This window comes from Ursus americanus, chromosome 17 (genome assembly GCF_024610735.1).
Source record: "Ursus americanus isolate L20-20 chromosome 17, mUrsAme1.1.p, whole genome shotgun sequence".
NCBI classification, from domain to species: domain Eukaryota; kingdom Metazoa; phylum Chordata; class Mammalia; order Carnivora; family Ursidae; genus Ursus; species Ursus americanus.
Genome location: NC_142143.1, coordinates 19,178,302 through 19,198,510, shown reverse-complemented (window position 1 = coordinate 19,198,510; position 20,209 = coordinate 19,178,302). Strand labels below are relative to the sequence as shown.

At 39.3% G+C, this 20,209-nt stretch overlaps 1 long non-coding RNA gene across 1 annotated transcript in view; it reads right to left on the bottom strand.

The window, feature by feature from the left end:
* The window catches only part of LOC123780950 (uncharacterized), a 41,610-nt gene that overhangs the window by 8,871 nt on the left and 12,530 nt on the right, over window positions 1-20,209 (bottom strand). The window contains exon 1 of the long non-coding RNA XR_006776550.2: window positions 4,433-20,209. This exon is cut by the window's right edge and continues 12,530 nt beyond it. This is a non-coding gene — a long non-coding RNA (uncharacterized LOC123780950). The remainder of the gene's footprint in view (window positions 1-4,432) is intronic.

Genomic DNA, 20,209 nt, shown 5'->3' with positions numbered 1-20,209 from the left:
CTACGTGGATTTATAAGAAAAGGACGGCAGAGAACATATGATATACTATGTGATACAGGAAATTTCCTGGTTGAGGAAATAGTCTTGTTTGAAGACAGAGCCTCTAGAGATTAGCCTCTGGCATCAGCTTGTTCTTCCCTCAAGCTAGCACAGACCTGCTAAGCCAGCATCTTGCTAAACTACCAAGAGGGTGGCTGGGATTTGTCTCTCCTCTGGCACCATGTAGTTAATTGGGCACTCACTAAGTGTTGGATTAATAGCACTATTATTATTAGGAGGACGTTCATGTTTATTTCATTTAAATTTGTTCTCCTCTCACATATTAGCTATGGTAAGGCCCCTTAGAGGTAGATGAGCTGGGCAGGATCTGGGGAAATTTTCTGTGCCTGCCCTCTTCATGGGGAAGGGAGTGGGCACATTGGCTACAGTGGGTTCTTTTGGCACCTAGGTTCTTTTGGCACCTAGATTCCTAGGATGGACACCAAGCAAACTTCTCTCTCCTGCTGGGTAGAAGACATGGCTTCTGAAGAGGCATACAGCAGAGGAACAGGTGGACACAGCTTTCTTCCCTGCATTCCCATTGTGTCCAGGAGAACCTTGTGACTATTCTGGGAGAGACCTGGTTAGGTATGGTAACCACGTTGTCTCAGTCAAAACATCAGGGCACATGGCAGCCATACGATAACTGTTGAGTGCTCTTTTGGAGATAAGTGTTTGAAATCAGGGATGTCCCAAAGGGAAAGACAATCCAGGATCCATCAGAAAGATGGGTTTCTTGTGACTCCTGAAGGTCCCAGCAACGTTGGAAGTTCTAGATCTGCTGTTTTAAGCTCAATATGGAGCAAGATGGGGATCCTGCTGAAACAGAAGGGGCAGAGTGAGTGGGAAAAGTCTATACCATAGCATGGTGGGCTTCCACTGGCACAATCACCGGTGGCAGGTCTCAGGGATGATGAGGGGGTTGCCCCTTATGGGGTCTGAAATGTCAGGGCTCAGGTAGTGTGAAGAATCCTCACCACAGAGGAGCTGGCAACTACCCTCCTGGGGAGGAAGGAGCTGCATTTCCTTCCATGAGCAGTAGGAGGAACTGTAGATTTAGAAGCAAAGGATGTGGTTCTGAGCATTGGGCAACACTTTCTTTTTCTCTCCCTCAAATTGAAGAGACTCCACGGTGGGTTGGATCTGTGACTTGCCAGTGATGGTTGGTCCCATGAACTTGCTGCGTCAAGAATGAGGAAACTTACCCTTCTTTGCTGAAGGCCAGGGTGGCTCATCTACTACTACTACTACTTCTACTACTACTGGTTATTAACCAAGCACTTTGCTAAAAGCTGTACAAAGATTTTTTTCACTTAACCCTCAACAATAACCCTATGATGTAAGTTCTATTGGAATTTAGAATCTGAAGTGAGGTCACATAAATTGTTCAAGATAAAACAGCTTGGAGTGGTATAGCCTGGATCAGAACACAGTTCAGTAGGACTCAAGCTTCACTATTACTTTGTTATGCATGTGCCTCAAATGTCCTAACAGCAAGTAATCTATGAAGCCAAGATATCTTCCTTCAGAAAGTGCCATGTGGCAGGAATTGTGTTTACCCTGTTCACCACTGCAGTCCCAATGCCTTGGCCAGTGCTTGGCCCATAATCAGTACTAGGTATGTATTTGTGGAATGAAAACAGGGATGTGTATGTAGCAGCAAATCAGCACTTTGTGTGGAGCCTCAAACCTGAAGTACGCTATGAATCATATTCCTATACCAAGTCAAGGGAAGGAAGTCATGGACCATCAGGCTATTTGTGCCTTTAGTATTTCAACTCAAAACAAGCATTGTTTTATGATCAAAATGAATTATCCTGACATTCTTTCACATCTTATCAGACTCTTCTTTATTCAAAATGTTGTTGGTACTATTACCTAATACTGGAGCAAGCAATAAATTCCACTGCTCTACAGAGACTGTGGTTGGGTTCCCAGTACCAAAATGATTTTGATTATTGAGTTGGCATATACCCCTAAACATTCCTAAATCAGTGGTTGGCAGCAGCCAGATTCTGAGAGAAAAAGAAAAAAACAGTGTGCGTGTGCGCGCACACACACACACACATACACACACACATCTAGCAGCTTCAAAGCCTCTTACACATTAATGGATTCCTTATGGATTACATGGCTATAATTGTGAAACAGGACAAAGAACTAGAAACATTTCTTTAAACAAAAATAATTTTTAAAATATTCCTTTGAAAAGTCAATTTTTTCTGAAGAGAGTAGGAAAAAAACCCTAACATAATGGAACCCTTAAAAATGTGTGTCAGCAACACAATAGGAAACCAGAATAAATGTCAGAATAAATGTAGGCAAGGCAACCACATGAAGCCAAATGCAGAGTTCATCTGCACTCCCAACAGCAGGCGTAGATGGAGAAAACAACCAGCAGAGTAGAGTAGTAAGAGGGAGAATGCCAAGTCATAGTAAGAGGGGGTGGGAGTGGGGGCACAGTAGGGGGAGGAACATTCTAGAATTCAAAACAACAGACTATTCATATCATATTCCTAAAATCTGTATAATGAAACCTGTTTATATTATCCTCAAATTAATTGTTCAATGTTCAAATTTCAGTGTCCCAGCCAGTGACCCACCAACAATTTCCTTGTTCATAACATTTTCTTTTCTTGGTCCCTTGAAAAAATAACAAATGAGTTTCTCCGTTTATAAAGCTGCTCTGAAATGTCTTCTTACGTCATGGAGACTGGAGGTCATCTTGGGACATGGGATGGTAATGGGGGCCCCTGGGCCCGGGAACAGGAGGTTTTGTGATTGTGAAGCAACTTCTGATCCCATTAGCTGATGGTTGACTGACATTTTGGAACAAGATTTTGCAAGGAACTGGGGAAAGGAAAAGAAGCAGCATGGGAAGGAGGCACTTAAAAGATTGAGAAGGCAGAAATGAGCTGAACGCTCCCAGATTCGAGGAGGATTTTATTATTGGACCCAGATCTGTGGTGAGCTTTCAGCCAGAATCTCAGAGGCCCAGTTTGAGGGGCCTAGTATAGGTTTTCTTATCAGTATTGTGCTGATCTTACCAAGCAAACTGGCTCTGTGAGGAAAGATACCTTAACTTCTCATTTACAAATTAAGCACTAATGTATATAGACTTAATGGGGAAACACTTCTTAGAGGGCTAAAGGTGGTATTTTAGGAAAAAATAAAAGGCAGTACAGCTTTACATGTCTGAAGTTGTTTCTCTGAGAAGTGACATAAGCTAAAAATAACTAGTTTCATGAAAGATTTTACTAGATTCCCTGGTGCTAGATTTGTAATAATTTATTACTGGAAGTGAAGGACTTTGGAAGATATTCTTAAGTTTTCCTCAGTGTTCCTATAAGAGGCAGAATATTGATGGAGTTGATTAGAATCTGGCTGGATATGTAATTTCTCATTGAAAGCAGAAATTACACTTTGAAAGATCTCAGGAAGCCCCTCAGTCCAAAATGTGTGGGAAAAAAAAGTTACACAGCCCACTTTGAAGCCCACTTACATCTCTGTGCCTTCACTCTATGATAAGGATAATAACATACCCCTAACAAGTTTTCTGTCAAGAACAAGGGAGATCATATATGCGAACACCTAGCATGGGGCCTGGAACCTAGTAGGCTCCCAATAAATAGTAATTCATTTATTTCCTACACCTTCCTTTTCTCCCTTGCCCTCCCCCACTTCCTGCACTCTGATTCTTGAACTATTTTAACCAGCGACAGAGCCTTCCTTGCATGATTAAACATAATAATAATGATAACATCACTAAGCAGTTACCATACATTTAATCTCATTTGATCCTCAAAATAATACCATGAAATAGGTACCATTATTGACTCCATTTTACAGAGGAAGAAACCAAATCTAAGTAGGGTTAAATACTGTTTCAGTCATCTATTTCTATATAACAAACCACTTCAAAACTTAGTGTCTTGAAGTAACACCATCTTATTATGTCTGATGATTCAGAGTTGGCCAGGCTCAGCTGGGCAGTTCTGTTCCACATGAGGTCATCTGGGGCTACACTTATCTGGAGGCTCGACAGAGCTAGACCATCCAAGATGGCTTGCTCACATGGCTAGCAACTGGTGTTGGATATCAGCTGGGGCACAGTTGAGACTGCCCACCAGAGGACATCTATACTCCTCCATTATCTCTCCTGGGATGGAAGCTAGAGTCTTAAGAAGAACCCTCCAAGAGGGAAGAAATGGAAACTCCCAGTTCTCTTAAGGCCCAGTCTCTGAAATCTTAGAACATCACTTCTCCCACGATCTATTGGTCAAACCTGTAACCGGCCCAGCAAAATTTAAGAGAAGGGAAAACAAGTTCTACCTCTCAATGCAGGAGTGGCAGGGAGAAGGAGTTATGACAGCTATGACTGGAGATTACCTACCACAAATACTTTGCCCAAGGTCCCACAGCTAGTTAGTGTCAGAGTCAAGATTTCAACACATCAGTCTGACTTCAGAATCCACGTGGTCAGCCACCAGGTCATACACGTGACAATATACAGTTAAATGCCAATGTCTACGGAAAACACAATGAGCACAATGTAATTTCAGAGGAAAGATCAATATAAAATTAAGAACTCTAAAGACCCTAAACTGAAAAATGTAATCCTTTGTGCCCCTCCCTACATAATGAAGAACAAATGTTATTTCTTGAAATGTCACAAAGGTTACATATGCTAAAGTTAAAATAAAATCTTCTTAGATTCTCCCATTTGAAAATTCTGTATATGTTCATTAAAGCTGAGGTTTCTGTGTGTGTGTGTGTGTGTGTGTGTGTGTGTGTGTGTGTGTGTGGTGAGGTGTGGGTAGGGGTGGGATGGCTAAGACCCCTGACTTACAAGTGCCCTAAGCACATACTCAGCCTGCCTAGTGGGTAAATCACACCTGTGTGGAGGAGGTGCAGAGGCCTAGAGTTGGCAGGGGAAGCTCCAGGGAGAGGCAGAATTTAGCCCGCTCTGAACTCTGATTAGGATTTGAGAAAGAGAAAGAGAAAGGAAGAGAAAGAGAAAGAGAAAGGAAGAGAAAGAGAAAGAGAAAGAGAAAGAGAAAGAAAGAAAGAAAGAAAGAAAGAAAGAAAGAAAGAAAGAAAGAAAGAAAGAGAGAAAGAGAGAAAGAGAGAAAGAGAGAAAGTGAAGTTAGGGAAAATATGAGCAAGAAGACACCGAGTGGGGAATGAGCAGCGTGTAGTAGCTAGGGGGACAGAGGAAGGGACCAGGCTGAAGTAAAAAGGTCTGGATTTGGAAGTGGGAGGGCTGACTAGTAACTTACTTGATGATTGGAGCTAAACTGGCTTCCCATCTTCAGAGATATCCCTAAGTAGCACTGAGAATCAGACTGCAAAGAATGAAGATCCTCATGAAACTAAGGCCCAGCTGTGTAAACTCTGCTTTAGCCTTGGCTTTGCTAAAGGCAGATGCCTGGAGAGCCCTGTTGGGGGCTGGGTGGGAAGGATACTGCTTGAGGATCTCCCCAGTGGCTGATTGAGGAACATCCAGGCTCATACCACTGTCTCATTAGTTGCATCCGGTAAGGGACTGAGGAGTGTAAAGCAAACCTAGTCATCATAACCCATCTGACAGCACTCTCCAGAGAGTTTATCAACCTTTATCTCTCTTATATTACCTATCTACCAGGATGTCCTGGTGAAGGCAAGGACTTGGGGACTTCTTTGAGCCATTATGAGCAAACACCATCTTCAAATTATTTTCCTACTAAGGTGGTTTCTATCATTTTCATTTGCAAAGCCTCCTTTCTTCCTTCACATTTGAAAGAAACCCAGTATGACCGTTGTAATTTTTTTTCATGTAAATTATAAAGATTTAGAATCTCTGTCAAAAAAAAAAAAAAAAAGAAAGAAAAGCAGATGTTTTCCCTTATTCTGGTCCCAAGTAATACCACATTAAAAAACAGTATTTTCAAGTCTCATTAAAAAATATCTCAAGAAAATAAACATTTGTTGAATGCAAACAAGAACAGAATATGGCATTTTAAATATTAATATAGAATTCAGAGCAAAGGAGTCTGAAGCCCAGAGAGACGAGGTGACCTGTATAGAGTCACAGAGTGAATACGCAGCCAAGTCAGAATCTGAACTTAGTTCTCTCAAGTCCTAGCCTGATGTGCTTCCTATACCTGATGCAGTAAACTGACTGCAAAAGGAACCAATTCTAGCTGCATGCAGACTCAGTTTGCAAGCCTCAGAATTGGGATCCCAACCCTAACTGCAATAGAGTTCAGAGAAGCCTGGAGAGATTTTAAATCCAAATCCAGCAACCTCTGCTTACTTCTTATTCTATCTCCATAGAATTTGGTGCTTCTGACTGCTCCCTTCTTGAATGCTCTCCTGCTCTGGCTCCCATAATGCCTTGAGCTCATTCCTTTCATCTCTGGTCTATCAGCAGGAGCTCCCTATTCAGAGTTTTTCTTCCTGTTACATTTCATTTCTGAGCTACTTTTTCTTTCTGTTCTGTACCAGTGGGTCTTAGTCAGGGATATGTATCAGAATTTCTTGTACAACCTATTTAAAACTTGGAAGTAGGGTCACCTGGCTGGCTTAGATCACCATCTAAGCATGCAACTCTTGATCTCAGGGTTATGAGTTTGAGCCCCATGTTGGATGTAGAGATTCTTAAAAATAAAATAAAAAAACAAAAAATTAAAAAAACTTGGAAGCATAGTCGCCATAATTTGAAAAATCCCTGCACGTGACTTTGATGGACACCCCTGTAGCAAACAGTATTTTTGAAAGATGGCCCCAAAATATTTCCCATCCCACATACCCTTCTGCAATGTGACCATGCCATTTTCCCCATGCAGAGGTGGAATCTATCCTCAAGTTCTTGAATGTGGTTAGGCCCTGTGACCAATAAAATGTAACAGAAGAAACACTGTGCCAGTTCTAGGCATGGCCCTTTACTGATCTGGTAGCTTGAACTCCTGCCTCTTATAGGAAGTGTGATCAGATATCCTGAGACCACCATGGCATGAGAAACCCAAGCCATAGGGAGTACCTCAAATGATAAGACCTCATGTGTGGGACATGGAGGCACCATGTATGAATAAAGAACCATCCTAAAAGTGGATCCTCCAGGCCCAGCCACTATAGTTAAGACCACATAGAACAAAACTACCTAGCCTATCTAGTCTGTCCTCAAATACTGACACACAAAATCATGAGCAAGATAAGTGGCTGTGTTAAGCTTTCTGTGGTAGTTTATTTCATACTCAGTGATAGGTAAGCCAGACCAATCTCCCCCTCCCCATACACACACAACCTGTTAAGAACCATTGCTCTGTACTCTCTGCATGGCCGCCATGAGCTGATAGTTCAGAAATCATCTCCCCTCTTTCTGGGTATTTATATAGATATCCTGCTGACACCTCAAATGCAACACATACCAAATGCATCATTTTCCTTTTTAAAACTCCTGTTCTCTTTCTGCAATGAATTGTCCACACTATCTTCCACATCACCTTGGAGAATTTTTTCACTCCTCTCTGTCACCTGGGGCAGCCAAAAAGTCACAAAGTCCTTTTGTCTTCTTCTTCCTTTCCACTCTCCCATCGTCCTAGTTAGGTCTTTATCACTGCTCAGCTGCAGTGAGGTAGTGGTCTCCCACATGATCTCCTCACCTATCATTTCTTCATCTTCTACATGATAGAGTCATCTTCCTCAAACATGAGTGGGCACACATTATTTCTGTCCTCCAAAAACAACAACAACTCCAGAATGTTTACCAAAAAAACTTCACGCTTCTCAGTGTGTAATCAACACCCTTCACTATTGAGCAACAAAGTAACTTCACCTTTTATCCATTACTTTCCATCAGCATAACTCTCAGCTACCTGATCTATCAGCTGTCTTTCTAGAACTCTGGGCTTCTGGATGGGCTTCTTTCCTCAGTCTGGAGCACCTTTCCTCTCCTCTCCTTTTTTCATATGTAGAAATTCTTTGTATATCTCAAAGCCCAGTTCAATTTTAATGTTCTCCTGGATGCATTTTTGGGTTGCTCTTTTCCCCAGGGCTGTCACATATAGATGAGCAAATTGTATGCAATACAACTCTAAGGAGAGCCATTCACAATGACCACAAGGTGAATTGTACCTCCTAGAGTTGTATAGTGCAGAACTTACAACAACACATAATTATTTCATTCTCTGCACTCCTTCAACATAGTTCTTTGTTTTGTTCTCTTAAAAAACACTTCTAAAATACCTGCTATATGCTAGACACTGAATAAAGACCACAAAGATATGTTATGAGGTCTTGGTCTTGAGAGGCTTAAAGTTAGGGCAGACAGGCATATAATCAAATATATGCAAAAAACACTTTGACCTCTATTTAATTCTTATTCTTCTCCATTTTAGAGTTGGTTGAGAGCTCTATTTTAGTGCAAAATTCTTAGGGGCAAAGTCGTGTCTTATTTATCACAGCCCACAATTAACACTTGGCTGTGCACTACATAGTGTCTCAGATAATGGTTACTAGATTATATCAGATGTACCAATTGTAACAAGAGCAACCATTTATTGGCTCTGTACATGGAACACAGCTAAATCCTTAAGGCTGGATGGGAAGTATACATTTAGAGCTGGGACAGAAACTGCTGTGTGCTCCCTACACCTCATTTCCTTTTCCTATTGGGCATTCAGCTAGACTGCTTTTCCTAGCCTTCCTTGCAGTTAGGTGTGGCCATATGGTTGAATTCTGGCCAATGATATGTATGGAGGCCTGGCCTATAAGAACTTTCTGTTTAATCTTCCACATTCTTTTTTCATCTTGAAGCTTAATGGAGGGGACTCTGAAGATCTAGAGCAGGTGGCACTATAAGAAGGAAGGAGCTTGGACCCTTGAGATATTATTTGGGGGATCACTGGCTGACCAAGAATACTTACATTATATTATTGCATGAATAAGAATAAAACTTTATTGTGTAAAGCTTCAAGTTTGGGACTGCTTGTTACAGTTGTCAGTTTAACTTGCCTAATGTAAGAGCTAAGTTAATGTAACATTCTTAAATTGCTCATGACTACCTACTTTTCAAAAGAGTATCCAGTAAAGAAGATTCCAAAACTGCATTTATCACCACCACGTAAGTATGAACTCTCTCAACTCCATGATCAGAAATAATGGCCTCATTCAACCTCTGACTTTTCATCTTCAAAATATACACAAGTGTTAATAATACCAAAGACCTTCTCTTAAAATATACTTCCATAAGCCCAGAGAAAATTCTTTGGTGTAGAATTTGAAAGGGTCTAGAGATCCCTACCCCTGTTTAGGACAGTGCTTGTGCCCTCCACAGCATGCTGCTGTCTACTGAGGCTGTCATGAGATGGGAATCCTGACATTCAGGCTCACTGAGTGCTGGGAAAGAAATAGAGGGGACTAAGCTTTGACTTCCTTGATGCCTTAGAGCCAGTTTGGCACTTGTCATAACTCCAAGATTTGTATTCATGTGACAATCTTACCACTTCCTGTTTTGATCCATAAATAAATAAATAAATAAATAAATAAATAAATAAGAAGAGGAAGAAGAAGAAAGAGGAGACCTCTAAGAGAGAAATGAGGTCACAAAACTGAGGAAGGCCCAATGTGCCCCCCCTTTTTTTTCATTTACTCAACATACATTTTCTAGCACCTATTGTGTTCACAATGCTGTGTGTGTATGGGGGGGATAGTTCAAACAAATATAATAAGCAGATCTGCTCCCAGGAACATCTTTAGACTGTGGGTATTTGACAGGGTAAGCAGCTATGTGAAAGACAGTATAGAGTAGAAGCAGCATTGACTTTGATGAGACAGACCCAGTTTCAAATTCTGGCGCCATCAATGACTGTGGTTTGAACTTGGGACCACTTAAGTACTTACCAGTTTCCTTATCTCTAATTTTTGAGGATTGTTGAAAGAATTAGAGAATTCCCTAGCAGGGTGCCTGGCAAATAGTAGGTCATAGCTCTTCTTACATAGGGAGACAAAGCATATACACATGCCTAACCAGTTGAATATTTAAGAAATAGCAAATAATGGTACAAACAAAAGTTGAATGAGTGTGGAAGGAGGAAATCACATTGGGATGGAATGGATAAAATAAGTCATTAGTTTTTCTTAATCAAGCCTTTCTTTTAGAACATTTCTCACTTAGTAATCTAATGTGGCTAGATTTAAATGTAAAACTCTCATGCAGGAATTGCCAAAAATATAAATGGAGAGAGGAATTTTTTTTTTATTTCAGAAGAAAAGTGCCTGTATTGGATAAAGAAATTCACAACAAGTACTGCTGACTTACATACACGTGTGTGTGTGTGTGTGTGTGTGTGTGTGTGTATAATAGGCATGCTATATACATGAGGGATAAGCCATAAAAATTGTTCATATGTTCAGGAACAAAGAGTTATGACATAATTTGTAAAATTATAGAGAGCCAATGTTACAAGAGTATCTTTCAATCCAAACCATTCAAATTACAATAGAAGAAATAGACTCAAAGAGATAAAATGACTTGTCTAAGATCAAACAAGTAGGAAATTGTGAAGCTAGAACTTGAATCTTAATCTCCTAGATTTCCGGCACAATGCTCTTACCACTAATTCCCTTCTAGTCAAGGCCAAAGGATTAATTCCATAATGCTACTGGACAGAGCTTCTTGGAGTTCTTAGTACCAGGAAGTGAAGACTTCCCAGTAAAGACTTCCCAGTACTATGGACAGAGGTCAGGCTTGAACAAAAGCTCTATTATGGATTCCACAAAATAGTTAAAAATACTTAAACTAGCCCTCGTTTATTGAACACACTGTGCCAAATGCTTTATATACATAATTTATTTATTCATTCACTTAAATTGTTCTTAAATTTTTATTCATACTTATTATATGTCAGTAATCTATACTATGTGCTAGGATACAATAGTGAAAAGACATACATAGTTCTTGACCTCATAGAACCTCTAGCCTTCCCCATAACAGAAATTCCATAAGATTTGTTTGTTTATTGCATCCATTTTACAGGTGATGGAACAGGCCCAGAGAATAACAATGATGGCATCCATATATTGACCACTCTACTCCATACCAGGTACTTTTCTGAGGACTCTCTGAGTAAATCTGCTCAACAGCTCTATGAAATAAAAAATGGAGGCACAAGCAGCTACAGTGACTGGTTCAAGGCCACATAGGTAGTAAGCAATAGATCGAGGACCGGACTCAAGACTCTTTGATACCAGTTTCCATGATGTTAACCTCTACAATATACTGACCATTTGGATTCCTGATCTTACTTTTTTTTTGCTAAAAGAGAATACATATGATGTCAAAACTCTGCTAGTGAGGGCTAGGATCCAGGAAGCATAAATTACTTTGTCTACAGACAAATTCTGTATTCTTTGGTAGATGTACGCGGGTAACAATATTTGCTCAAGAGGTTATCATATGTCAGAGTACTGCACCTGTACACATGATTCCAGGTAAAGCAATAGCATAAGGCTGGCCCTTAGTAGGTCCTCAACAGAGTAGGCAAATGGTAAGCAGTAGAAATAAATAAGTAAGTCTAGAAAGAACCTAGAAATTATTAAGAAGTAGGAGCTGCTGGTACAATATTGCTGGACCTACATTTAGACAAAACTATGTTTGTATTTTTCTGAGGCTAGGCTTGCTTTATTTAAATATAGAGACAGCAAGTATCTACATAAACTTTCACACGCCTGTTAGAAAGAGGGCAATTTCTGCAGAATTAGATGCTAGCCATAAAGTTTACTGGGTAATATAATTTCTTAAATTAGATTTCTTTAAGCCATCCTGTCGCAAGGTATAGACATATACCTTGAGACAAAAAGCAGACTTGAACAATTTTCGGTTTTGTATAAATTCTATTAAAGAAGAATAAAACAGTGAAATTGCAAAGTTTCTCCATTCACTTCCACCATATGGATTTCTTTGAGGTTTAGTAATATTATAAATAAAGCAGCTTCAAGATGAAATACAAAACAGTGAACAACAATTTAAAAACATTTTGAAGAAGCAAGTATTATATCCCAGTGTTGCCAGGCTTTCAACATAAGTAAGATAGAAAACAGAGAATTCTCATTTGTTCTATCAAGAAAGCATAAATATTGGCTCTATATTAAGCCAACCTTTTGCAGCTGTACACCAGCTCTCAACTATTAAAAAGATTCTTAAATTCCCAGGGAAACAAAAATCAATTTCAGCCATATAAGTCTGTATATAAATCTATTGTGCTTTATTCCAAATATTTTCTCATCAAGGAGTTTGGAACAAAATTTTTTTGAAAGAGAAAGTCTCCAGTTCACCCATTACACCATTATAAATATTTGAATGACTTCCAGTAACTTTGCTTAGAAAATCTCAATGTTTGTGTAATGTGCCAATGACAGCTCAGCACCAATGTCAATACATTTCATTATTTGGCAAGACAACTACTCATAGCAATAGATTGGAATTCTGATTGCCATTTTCATATATTATATTTCACTTTTGTCACAGCACACAGGATGGTTACTCTTGCCCTCTTGGCAAGATATTCCTTTCTGAGCTTATATTAAAAATCTATTTTATCTGTTAAGGCTTAGAATGAGCTAAGTGATTACTGTTTTAATCCCAAATCAATATGTGTAGTCAGGTCTTGAAAGAATTCCAATCACTGTAGCCCTTGTTCATACTTTAGATGGATAATGCTATTGGGTTGTTTTCCTTGGGGCTCATTTTATATATTTTATTTGTAGGAATTACGGTCACTGGTATAGTGACTATTGTTCACATAGCTCAAAGAAAAGGATGTGATAATTTTCCGGGTTTTGTAAGAATTTGCACTGGCACAAATGAAATATACGTATTTGCTAAAGTTTGGAGAAACAGAGTAAGATGGAGATGTGCTTCTCAAGCTTTGGCATGCTTTAGAACCTCCTGGAGAGCTGGCTAATAACAGATTTCCTAGGTCCCACAATCAGTGAATCTGATTCAGTAAGTCTGGATGGGGTTTGAGATTTTGATTTCTAACAAATTCTGAGGTGATGCTGATGTTGTCATTTCAAGGGCTATCTTTTGGGGAGCAGTGGAATAGAATGGAATGGCCCATAGTGAAGGCAAAAATCTTGCTTTGCCCTTTATAGACTTGTTGATTTGGAGAAATTTACTTAACCTATTTTTAAGTCTTAGTTTCCTCATCTGCTCAATGGTGGGTTTATAAGGATTAGATAAGTCTGTATGGCACTTGACATAGTGCTGGACAGATACTTGGTATGTGCTCAATAAATGATAGCCATGGTTTTTAGCAATGAAGTAGTCTCCTTTTCTGGGACCCATCTGGTTGAATATCCAGTGCTTCTGCTTCATATCCTAGTATATTTGGCAAATTATTTGTTAAGTGTGTCTAGATTAGGAGTTAACTGATCAGTGAGTTAGCAACTATTCAGAACTTGAATTGCTCAGGTGGGCCCTAAAACACTTAAATATTTTGCCCCATGGCCTTCCAACTACTTAACATACTTAAACTTTGCTTCTTAGGCCTTTGGATTATTTTTTGTTTAAATTACTTTATAGTCCACAGCTCCACAATTATGTCTTCTTGTGAATGACTTTTTTAAGAACATCCGTTTATTTTCGAAATCAAATTCAAGTCTTTGGAGACTAATATCCTTTCTCTCCATATTTTGCTATTAAGAGGCCTGGTGTTCTGCCAAGACAACATATTAATAAATTTAAGCTTGAGATTTTCATTGTCATGTGAACGTTGAAATTGGCTCTCAATTACACAAAGCAGCCAATTCAACAGGATAAGTGTGTTGGATTTACAACAAACATGTCTGTGAAAAAATTACTTTAAAATCCCTGATTGTGTGGTTTGCTTTTAATTTGTTAAAAAGTCACGATCCACCAGTCACAAGAATCTCAGCCAGTTCAGCTAAGTTAATTTTGAGAAATACATGACTTTAACCTTGGTCAAATGTTAATAAATGTATCTGTCTTGCACTCAATCATTTATTCAGCTGTTAATTTAGCAGTAAGTCCCATTTCTGTGGTGGATGATGGTCTAGAATCTGGGGAACACACTTACCCCACCAGAGTTTACAGTCTAGTGAGAAAGGTAAAACCACAGTTATTAGAGCCTCATTTTAAGAGGCTGATAAACCTCCAGTCTTGACCAGATAACAAGCTGTACAAAGTAAGCTCATTGTTTGTATTCATCCTCAATTACTCGTAGGATCTGTTAACCATCACCTAAGGCTTTAGACATATCCACAGCACTAGATGATGTCTTCTAGAAGTAAGATCCTCTAGAGCTTCTAACCAAAGGAGAACCTACATTTCCTGTAATTTCATTTGTAAAATGAACTTAAAGAAAATCAAGACAGCTTTATAGTTTGCAACTAGCTGTTACATAAACTCTCTAGCAAAATGACACAATTGAAGAGAGTACCAATCTATACATCAAACTTGATTTTTTTTTTTTTTTGGCTTTTCAAAGAGGGATTTCCAGTCATATGACCTATTACAGACTGAATATTTTTGTCCTTACCCCCAGCTTCCCTACTCTTGTCAAATCATATGTTTAAGGGCTACCCCCCAATGTGATGGTACATGGAGATGGGGACTTTGGGAGGTAATTAGGGTTAGAGGAAGTCATGAGGGTGGGGCTTTCACAATGAGATTAGTGTCATATAAGAAGAGACACCAGAAACCTTGCTTTTTCCTACTCCTCTATGTGAGGACACAGAAAAAAGGTGGTTGTCTGCAAGCGAGGAACCTGGATCCTCACCAGAAACCAAGGTACTCAGCTATTACCCTGATCTTGGCTTCCCAGTCCTCAGAACTGTGAGAATAAATGTCTTTCATTTAAGCCATCCAGTCTATGGTATTTTGTTATGGCAGCCCAAGACGGGACTTTAGAAAGATGACAGGGTTTTGTACAAACCTGTGGAAATGCCTCAAACTTATTTCATTTTCCCCAAGCAGGGCCCTCGGTTCGTCTGTCAGGCCAGCTCTTTACCACTGCCTACACAGAGTTTGCTCTTCTTTTCCTAGAGTTGTTACTCCTCTTTGTGCTGTTTTCTTTACCAAAATGCCCTTCCCAAATCTTCCACTTTTCGTTCAGAGGCTCTAAAAATCTTCCCTGATTAGCCCTAATCCTTTCCCAGACAATCTTTCATTGCAAAGTTTGTTTCACTATTCACTTATTTACATCTCACTCTATTGTGTCCTGATGTGGGTTCAAGGATGTAGGTCTTATCTCCTAAACTAGACCCTGAGCATCTCTGAGACAAGACTAGGTTCTAGACTTTTCAAATCTTTTGTGTCCTCCATTGGCCCTTTTAGAGTGTTGTGCAAATAAAATGGGAATGAAACTTACTGAATGAAAATTGAACTAAATGCTGAGAGCCAACGAATGTTCTGAGGCAAATGAATCAAGAAATGCAAGTGAGTACCATAAAACCCTGGCTCCAGAGCCTGCGGGTGGGGGTGGGAGAGAGTCGTTCTGGATAAGTGAGTTTAATAGAGGGCTGAGGATTCATTCTTTTAAACACCAAGAGTTTTAATTATCTTGGATGGAAACATTTCCAATATATTACTCTTCCCTGCCTTCTAAAATAGTGCTATATAAACATAATCCAGCTTGATGACTTGTCATTAAAAGTAGTAGTATGCTATAACACTGAGAAGTCCTCAGGCCCTTCAGAAGTATGCAGAACTGTTTGTCCCTAGTTTAAATGGCTGCAGATTGCTTTTTTAAAAAATTATTATTATTGTTGTTTTGTTTTTTAGCTCTTCTGGGTCCTCCCTTGCTGTTGGACTGTCCATTTCACTGAAGCCCATGTGACTGATTGTACCATTTCTATTCCCTGCTCCCAATTTGCTGCTTCTCATCTGACATGAGTTTGGAAATCATATGTCCAAGCTCACTGTGGTTGTTGTCATGATTATTATTGTCGGAGATGTGTGTAACTGACAGCAAAGGGCTCTGTGTGAAAGCATGCTGGGGTCTCTATGGCTAAAGTGACAAGAGACTAACTTCAAGCTGATGTGAACTCCTAATTCAGCTGCTCTGAAGCCTTTTAAATTTACTTCTTATTCTTACTTTTCTAGTCTGTAAATATGTTTTTCAGATATGTATTCAAGTTATGTATTCAAGTAAGTGCTTACAAGATACCTGGTAGGTGCCCTAGGATGGCCCTCTAAAATAAATACTCTGTCTGGATTAATCACTATTTTCTGTATTGCACTAGCACCTAGTAGGCACTCAACACATATTTGTTGAATCAATGAAATGAATTTTATAATCTGAGCAGAGATAAGCTATTGATATAAGCACACACAAAATAAGCTTACAATATAAACTGTAGTAAGAATCGTAACAGATAAAGTATGCACAAGGACCAAAAGATTTCCTGCTGGAAAATCCAGAGGGACTTCATAGAAAAGGTAGTAGTTTTGACTAGGCCTTGAAAGATGGGGTCATATTTTGATCAGCAAGAAGTTAGGAAAGTAAGAAGAGAAGAGCAGCACAGACAAAGCTAAGATGCTAGAATGGGAAAGGTATATACGGGATATGAATAGTACATTTTGGCTGGAGTACATGTAAGGGAGTAGGAGGAAATCACATTATAATGTTATATTGGGGTAAGAGTGTGGGTGGGCCTTGAACATTAGGCTAAAGAATTTGGATTTTGTTTGTTAGGTGGTGGGGAGAAACGGGGGGTTTTTGAGCTGGGAGGTGACATCCTTAGAGCTGGGCTTTAGAAGTTTTGATAAGTGTTGGAATTTAGGAGTTGAAGGGAAACAGGGCTGGAGGTGATTTCAAGGGTATAGGTGGGAGGCAACATGTGCCTGAACTGGGAATAGCTGAAAAGGATTGACTGGCAGAGAGGCTGCAGAGGTAGAATAAGAGGACTTGGCAATTTATTTGTTGCCTGGAGTGACAGAGAAGGATATCTTGGGTACAACTTTAAGTGATGTCCTTTCCAGAACACAAAGCGTCCAGAACAGGTTTAAATAGATGGTGTGGGTTTGACTTGGGACATCCCAAGGCATGAGAGTGAATTGTTGATAGCTTTGCTATAAGAAAGCATGAATGGAAAACTGCCCTGAAAAGCACTAAAGGGATAAAAAATACTTACAAAATAAGCGCTTATGTGTACTCAGCCCCCCAAAAGGAGTTAAGAGGTCCACATCTTATTTTAAGTCCCTTATTGACAAGACTATATTAAAAATAGATCATTTTTACTTTCAAACAGCTTTCAAGAGCACCTTAAAAAAACAAACTTCTACTTATTTTTTCTGAGAGATTACTCTTTAAAAATTTATTTATTTATTTATTTATTTTAGATAGAGCACACAGTGAGGGGGGCAGAAGGAGAGGAGAGAGAGAGAATCTCAAACAGACTCCCCACTGAGTGCAGAGCACCACGTGGGGTTTGATCTCACGACCCTGAGATCCTGACCTGAGCCGAAACCAAGAGTCGGATGCTTAACCGACTGAGCCACCCAGATGCACCGAGAGAGATTACTCTTGATAAGACTAGGGCATTAATGCCCTATGATGTTTGAATATTAGTCACTCATGGATTAGTAGTAGCTCCTCTTTGAAACAAGACAGGTAGCAAGAAAACAAACTAAGAAAATTTCCCCCAAACAGAAAATAGATCTTGACTTCTACTATCAGAAACAAAGACGCTTTCAAATTAGCAGGCAGTTCCCCTAAGTAGGAAAGCTAGGACATTAACTTGGGTTTTCTAGAATGGATGACTACAATTTGACATCTAAGCAAGAGGGAAAAGTGCATTCCAGGCAAAGGAAACGATATACAAACACGGCATGAAAGAATGATAAGGCATGGTCAAGGGATGGCAAGAAGCCATTTGGCTGGAGCACATGTGGAGAGAGTATGGGGGAGAGGCCATACAATTAAGGAACTAGATGAAGATGTAGTTTGAGAGAGGGATTGGGGCCAGGTGGGATGGGCGTGATAGGCAACACCAAAGAGTTTGTAATCTATTAGCAGTTGGAGCCATCTCAGAGGTCCATTAGGGAAGCAAGACAACCAGATATGTTTAAGCAAACTCTCTGGTGGATCTGTGGAGGATGACTTGATAATTGGGGCAGAGAGGCAGAGATGAGGATGCTAGTGAAGTGATGCTGAAAGCAGATGAGGACCTGAGCAAATGAGCTTATGAACTAAGCCAGTACTCGCCTGTAACAGGCACTGATATGTGCTAGTTGATAAGCAGTTCAAGTAGGCAATAGCCTTTAGTCTATCATAACTGGATGAGTCTTCTCTTAGATTCAAATCAGCTTTAGCAGATTGCCGGGTCAGAGGCTCTGAAGTGTCTAGGGCTCGAAAAGATTAATACTACAGCCAGAGGCCAAGACTCATTTTGGTTTGGCACACAGCGTTAATACAGAAGACAAAGAACCAGAATCTGGTGGACCTGCTTCCGTAGGATGCAGTGTACCCTAAGGCATAATCATTCTGGACAGGAACATGTCAAGTCTTTAGAGGGCCAATGCAGTTTCTAACAAGTCCAAGGAAAAAAACTGCAAGAGCTCTCCATTGTAGAGACCATTTCTTTTTTAAATACAGAGAATATTTACTACTCTATAGGGCTGCTGTGTCCAACATGGTAGGCAACTAGCCATGTGTGGCTATTGACCATTTGAACTGTGAATGGTCTGGGATGCTTGGGTGGCTCAGTTGGTTAAATGCCCCATTCTTTTTTATTTTTTTTTAAGATTTATTTATTTTAGAGAGAGAAAGTGCAGGGGGTAGGGGCAAAGGGAGAGAGAGAAAGAGAGAATCTCAAGTACATTCCCCGCTAAGAGCAGACCCTGATGCAGGGCCCAATTCCATGACCCTGAGATCATGACCTGAGCTGAAATCAAGAGTTGGACACTTAGCCAACTTAAAAAAAAAAGAAAAAGTAAATAGTCCAAATTCAGATTTGCTGTGGGTATAAAATACATGCCAGATTTCAAGACTTAGTATGAGAAAAATAATGTAAAATATCTCATTAATAATTTTTGTATTGGTTATATGCTGAATGATAATATTTTATTTAGATTTATTGCATTAAATGAAATGTATTATTAAAATAAATTCATTTCTTAAATTGTGGCTACTAGAAAATTTAAAGTAATTTATGTAGCTTATTGGACAGAACTACTATAGAAAGTTCCATGTTATTTATTATTACAAAAATAAAATAGTTCCTCTCCTCTGATTTTTCTGACCTTTTCCCTTGTAGGGAAGTTGTCAACATGTACACTAGGAAGAAATTCAAAATGTAATATACAGGTTAATGCATCCTCATCTATAGTCCAGAATTGTTTATCTGCCTTTCAGTTTTTCCATGAAGATAGTGCAACTGCTGGCTTGTTTTAATGGCTAGGGTTTTCTGTACAATTTGCAAACTATAAAAATTATTTAGACAAAAAATTTGAAATAATTTTTTATTTGGGGCCATTAAAAGGCAGAAAGAAGGGAAGAGGGAAAAGGCCTCATATTAATAACTTTCCTATCAGGGCAAGTTGTACTCTGATGTGTTTAAATAGACTTAACCTTTCTAAAGAAGAGATTATTGCAAAATACTCCTCTCCCACAAAGAACTTGGAGCCAATATCTCTATTAGAACATCAAATAACAACTGCAAATTCCCCAAAACCAGAATATTTGATCACTTTGCTTTCATATTGGTGAACAGCAAGCAACTTCAGAAAAGGTATTCTTGGATTCAACTTCCAGGCTTCCAGTGCCTACTGCCACCACCCCACATCCCCCACCGCCGCCAGCTCCCGCCTCATTTTTTTTCTTGTGGGTTAGTGGAAATTGTAATGTTTTATCATAATACTGACCGTTAGCTTAATTTGCTTTAATTTTGCAGATCCTTCTTCTTCATACCAACAGCCCCCCCCCGATTCTACAAATTTGGTGTATATTAACATTTAACAGAATGTGAAATAGTCTCAAGGATTCTCCACCAAATAGAACTGATTATACAAGGAAAACAAACCTAACTGAGCATCTGAGACATCATGGAAAGTATGTTTTGCAAGGCTCTTTGCATTCAGGAAGTTTTCTTTAAAATAAAAGTGGTCCTTTTAAAGAAAGCAAAACCTTATTCACTGTTTTTGGAATGTGAGGAAAAAAAAATTCAA